The sequence below is a fragment of the Myotis davidii genome, unplaced genomic scaffold (genome assembly GCF_000327345.1).
Source record: "Myotis davidii unplaced genomic scaffold, ASM32734v1 scaffold433, whole genome shotgun sequence".
Lineage (NCBI taxonomy): Eukaryota > Metazoa > Chordata > Mammalia > Chiroptera > Vespertilionidae > Myotis > Myotis davidii.
This window is the reverse complement of record NW_006293776.1, coordinates 1789320-1795947: the sequence shown is the minus strand read 5'-3', so window position 1 is coordinate 1795947 and position 6628 is coordinate 1789320.

The window sequence follows — 6628 nt, the reverse complement described above, 5'->3', positions numbered from 1 at the left end:
CTCAATTAGATTCATTAATCTGCTGTGTAGACCTGTAAACGGCCCATTGTTCTTTTCCCCCCAAAATGTCAAAAACTATTTCTCTAACTATAAAATATTTCCTACAAAAACTGTTTTAAATGGTCAGAATTATTGTATATTAGAAACCCAGGACTACAAATTATCTTATTGCGCTGGTACTTTTTTTATAAAGAAAAATAGGACTCAGCCCTTGCCAAGTAATTTCATGGGTTTTGTAAGTGGATTCGCTGCTTTATCACAGCAAAAATGCACTGAAATTAAGAAAAGATCATCTGTTCCCTAGTCCTACTGGATAAAGCAGTTGGCATGGGGCATGTTGTGTATGTTCCTAACCCCACAGCTTTTCCAGTTTAAAGCTTTTGTTTATGTGCCTCCCACAGCCTGAAGTATGGCACCTTATCAGCCCATTGTGATGCTTCATGGTGGCTGAGTAAAATAATACAACCTGTTAATGAATTCCACTTCAAACGATGAACACGTGTGTCTTACCTTTTGCAAAATACCACCCTCCATGTGGGACCTGGGTGGGGGGGGGCACTGCACAGCAGAGCTTTGAACACATGCCAAAAAAATGTAACTACTGTTGTAGAATTTAACAACAACAACAGCAGCAATAACAACAAAACCCACCTTGTTTTATTGATTGATGAAGGTGGCTGCTTTTACTTACTGCATGCTATTATTTTCAGCTGCGATTTATTAAACATTATTATTTTTGTTGGAAAAGCCTATACAACTGCTTCCTTTGACTTTTTTTAATGGCTCGGCTTTAATAATATTACACAGTTGTGTTTGATAGTAACTTTGATCATGTTTTTAGTTCTAAATAGACATAGACTATTCCATTTTGAAGATGAGTAGGGGCTGCTTAGACTATTCTCAGACAGACTGATGTTATTGGCAGTTGAGATATTTAAGACTCATTTGACTGTATTTAACAAAAAAAACCAATTACAACTTTCTTCATGGGGGGAAAATTAGTCATTTTTAAGGGTATCAGAGCAACCCACAAGACAAGGGATGAAAAACAAATGATCCTTATGAATGATTTGGAACCAAGAATTTAAATATTCTCTCTCCATATCTTTCTCCTTTTTATAGCTGTTTTATACTTACTCTTATTACTTCAATTCTACTTTAGCTTTCTTTACTCTGGTCCAGGGGTCCTCAAACTTTTTAAACAGGGGGCCAGTTCACTGTCCCTCAGACCATTGGAGGGCCAGACTATAGTTTTAAAAAAAAACCTATGAACAAATTCCTATGCACACTGCACATACCTTATTTTGAAGTAAAAAAAACAAAATGGGAACAAATACAATATTTGTATTTGCATGTGGCCCACGGGCCGTAGTTTGAGGACCCCTGCTCTGGTCCATAGTGTGAAAAAATCTGGCAAAAAGAAACTTCTTAAATTTTACATTATAGACAGAAAGGTCTTCCATCTCAATTCCTATTTTAGAAGAAGAAATTCTGATTGTTCTAGATTGCTTTATCCTACTCCTGGGACAATCAAAAGTAACTCTGGAGCAGGGGAAGTAGTGGGAGGGAAAAGCAAGTGCTCCCAATTGGACAAAAAGTATCTACAATAATAAAAGAGTAATATGCTAATTAGACCAGACATCTTCAGGACGTCATTCCAGATGTCCTTTCTGACAAAGCTGAGGCCGGAGAGAAGCCAGCCCGTGTCCCAGGTGCCTGCCTGTGGCCAAAGGAGGGAAGTAGCCCCAGTCCTGTGTGCCTACTGGTGGCCGGAGGAGGGAAACCCAGGTCCCAGGTGCTGGAGGGAAGCCGGTACTTGCAGCTGGGGGAAGGAAGGCCTACTCTTGCACAAATTTTCATGCATCGGGCTTCTAGTATATAAATAAGTTACTCTAACTGGCTGATTGGACAGAAAGTATGAGGGCAAATCCCAGGAAATGGTGGTAGTGATAAATGGAGGTCAGTATTGGGTTGAATACACACATGTAATAAATACCCATCTCGCTTCTTTTCAAATGCCTATTCTTACAGATAATTACTTGTCTTCTTGTTATCTTTAGTCCAAGATTATGTAGAAAATTAGAGCAGTAGGTGCCCCAAAAGTAGAGATATTGGAATTTTCTTCTAGGATGATATTTCCAGTGAGAAATAGAATGTGTTGGAATAATCAGCTTCCTGTTCACAGTCCCATATTCATCTGCTCACAGGACATGCACAGTTTTCCTGCCAATGTATAGCATAACATTTTCTCCCCCCACCCTTGTCATTTCATTAATATGGAGGTGGGGAAGGGGTGTGCCAGATTCTTTTTACAACATATTTTCCCCTAATTTTTCAACTCATCACCTCCCTTCTTGGAATTCTAGCTTTTCATGACAAATTGAAGAGTTCTTGCTTCTACAAATCTGCCCAATGCTAATATCTGGACCTGCTCCTCTGGGTTGTGGCAAAGCAGCTACACGTGCACAGTCAGGGTGAGTCTCTCACATCCAGAAGGGACAGGAGGCCTGACATCAGCAAAATCAGCTCAAGCACCTCCCTGCCCTTTTGATTTGATAAATGTTTCTGTTCAGGCAGCCTGCCCATGGCTCAGCATTTCAATTCAGACATTTACTGAAAAACTTCTATGTGCCAGGTGTTGTGTTATATACTTCTAGAGATGCAAAATAAGTAATCTATTGTTTCTGCCCTCAAAGGGACTGCCACCTCAATGGGGTGACAAGATAGCCCTAACAAAAATTATGATATACTGGACAATGTGAATATAGTTAATAAAACTAGGAGTGGGGGGAATCAGAAAATGAGTTAATAGGATGATTATAAATGTTATAAAAGGAGGTGTGAGGTCTATAGGTCCACTGGCATTCTCCTGTGTAAAAGGGAATAGTCTTAAATAAGTGCAGAGCCTAACAGGAAAGTCCAGGAGGTGATGGCACTGAAGAAAATTTGACTGAGCTCCTCTCTGCTGTCACTAGAAGGAGAAATGAGGAAAGATGTGAGAATGAAGAAAAGTGGGGTCAATAAACAGGAGGCCAAGTGTAGACTCTCTCTTGTTTTACATGTAAATTTAAGTAATATTTCTAGAGGGTCTACCATTGGCCGGGAACTATGACATAATATTTGTCCTGTCCATTTTATAGATGGGTAAGTTGTTCCAGAAGGTAGAAGGTTTGCTTAAAACACAGAACTAGTAGGTAATACAGCTGTGAGTTATGTTCATTTGAGCATAAAAGATGGGAAGAGTCATGAGGAGAACTAGAGGAGGAGGTGGGCAAGAGCTCATAAACTTGCTTTCTTGTCAGCTGCCTTGATTTTTCTATTCTCTCCTCTATCCCCTTGCCCATCTAGGCAGTTCTAGGAAGCAGGTTATAATTGAAGATTCTTCAGCAACAGAATTTTGTTTATGTCTCCTATAGATTCACCATTATTTTTTCCTAAGTTACTCTTTATTTCTGTGCCTCTCTGGATATCTCTTAGGTTCTATTTCTATAACCAGATAATGGCCTCCTGCTCAGGCCAACAACTGACAGCATCTCTCTATATGTCTCCATTCAAACTCTAAGAGAGACTGCATGATCGGCTCAAGTCATCATCACCATCCCTATGGAATGAAGTTTTAGGCTAGATTTCTTCTAGCTATAAACTAGCCTTTATGTAGGATATCATGAGTCAAATACCCACTACAACCTAAAAAGTTGTGGCTAAGATGATTAGGTCATGTGACTTGACCTTCCATACAGAGGGAATCACTAAGAGACTCAATATGGACAAACAAGAAGAGAAGACTAAGAGATAGTTCCAGGCATTGAAATCAATGCAGCATTGGGAAGACATCCCTTAAGCTATTTTTAAATACATTTCTTTTTGTCTTCCATCACAGTAACTGGTCTACGGTGGTGTTTGCTTATAGCAAAAAGATTAAGAACAGACTTTGGAATCAGACAACCATAGGCACAATTCCGAGCTTGGCTGTTTATTATCTGTATGACCTTAGTAAGTTATTCAGATTTCCTATGCTCTTTTTCCTCATCTGTAGGATTGCTGTAAATATTTAATAATGTTTCTATAGGGTCAAATAAAATAATATCTGTAAACTACACACAGTGAGCACATAACAAATGATAGACTGGTTTTAAAAATGAATTGGTATTGCCTTAAAATTAATAGTTACTTGGAGAAAATTAGGATGGGAACAGAAGAAATTATTTGCAAAATGATAATAAAAGATCTTAGATTTACTATGGGTGTCTTTTAAAAAATAATTGTTTCATGCAGCCCCACAATCATGGGGCCCAGAGACAGGCATGGTTCATCTAGTGTCCTATTTAGTTTGCAAAAGGATATTCTAAGTCTATATTGCTTGAGTAAATATACCTTTCCCATAAAAGAGATTCTATAATTCTTAAAAATTTAATGTGCTAATGACCGCATGTAAAGATGAAACTGAATGCTAATGCCATACTTGGTTGAGCCAAGATTTTATGCATAAAAAATGAGAGTGGCACATTTTAAAAATGTATACAAATATAAAAGTGCAAAGTTCATAAAACAGCTTAATCACATTTCATTCTTGAGGGTGTTTTTAAAGGTGTCATTGATGACCTTTCAGAAGTGAAGACAAAAAAAACAAAACAGTAACACTTGAGTTTTGGGAGAAAAAAAAACATTAAAAAATAATCCCTTTTGATACATAAGAACATTTGCATATCCAAAGCCAGCTTCTGAACAGTGCTGCATTTTTTGTGAATGATCAACTCTCTAATTAGCCAATTATCATTGCAAATACAGAAAGGGACAAAAATCACAAACTGTTAGCAACTTAAAATAGAAATCTACATCACTACATATGAAAGGAGAGTTTAAGTAGAATAAGAGGCTGAGGATCAGAATGAAATTGTTTTTAAACCTTTGCTGAGATAAAAATAATGTTTTACAATATGGTGTCACTTTTCTCTGAGTAATGAGAGCAATTTTTGACATCTGCATGACTATTAAAAAGGAGTGTGTGTCCCATTTATAAAATAATAAAAAGGAACTTGAAATGTTTAATAACCTTTATTAAAAATAATCCCCAAATATTCAGAAGCTATTATGGTTATAACGATGAATATTAACTGTCTGTATTAGCTGAAGTCAGTGTATTGATATCTCCAAATGGTGAATGAAGCACACCCATAGCATGTGGAAACCAGTTGGAAGCATTACCTTTGGAAATTGTAGCTAACAGAATCAACATCAGATTAATCCAATAAGCCACCTGCAGAGTTAACTCACAGTAGATGCTTTATAAGTCCAGGGTGTCACCAAAAGCCACCAGACAGATGCCAATCAAAATTTTAGTCTACTGATGCACAATAGATTAAAACCCCAGAAATTGTTTCATGCATATGGCAATCAAAAACACAAGTGTTATGTGAAAGAGTAGAAAGTACATTTCAGAAAAAAGGAATCTGTCAGTATTCCAATGTACTGTTTGAAGGCAAGGATTTTTTTTCTCTGTCTCCATAAAGAGACCCACTGCTTTGGCAAGTGGACAGCTGGGTCCAAGGAGTGGTTAGTCCTAAAATGGCTCTTGGGCACTAGCTCTTCCTAACAAGAATTTATTCCCTGATTTTGCAACCAGTCTCAGTGATCTACTCAGATGGGTCACTCATGGGAAATTAAAACATTTGCCTTCTGGTTTACCTATTTGCTTGATATCTATTGCTTCGTATGAGTCAGTCCCTGGGACATAGGAATCCCTGAGTGAATTGACAAAGTGAAGTCCTCCGTGTGCACGACTGAGTCTGGAATCTGGAGTGGGACTCTCCACCCAGGTCCAATGCACCTATAAACTCACCATCAGCAATGGTTCAACCATCTTAGGAAAAACATGTCACTTGCAGTGGATTATGTTTAATTAAGTGAATATTTATATACTTTATGACAAATGCTTCTTGCAATACAGATACTACTGAAAAGATTACTAATTAAAATGGTAAGCAATCTTGTTGCCAGTGGAAGTGGGGTTCTTCCATGGAGTCATGATAAAAGTATGTTGGGGATTCACTCATGGGAGGAAGAGGTGCAGTGGTGAGACTTATTGAAGGAAAAGCAACGGTCTGTCTCCAGGTGTCCGGTGTCTCATCCACGACCAAATGGCTTAGCTCCGTCCTTCTTTGGAAGAAGTCCATCTTCGTCTTCACCAAGCCCCCCAAAAGGGCCCGGGTCCAGAGACATTGTACCACTACCCGGCATTGGCAGTGCATCCAGAGCTGCCATAGTTCAGTTTAGTCCACACAAAGTTTAATCCAGCCCGGTCTCTGTCTCCAACATGTTAGCTTAGTCTGTTCCCCACTGCACTCCAGCCAGCTCTGTGCTCCTGCACCCAGGCCTGTGCCGGGAGCCCTCCCTTGGGCCCGCGCAGCTGCCAGGCCCGCACACTGCTATGGAGAGAGAACATGAGAACAAAAGGGTGAGCCCGTGAACCAAGGACCGGCCGTTGTTAAGCTTTGATTATATTACTTCGGGCTTGGGAGAGAGAGGCTTCTCTTTTACACTAACCAATCTCTTCCAATTCCTTTGGGCCTTGTGCTGGGTCCGCCCCCCCCTTCCCGCCCCCCCGCCTTCCATCCCTTCCCCAAAGCTC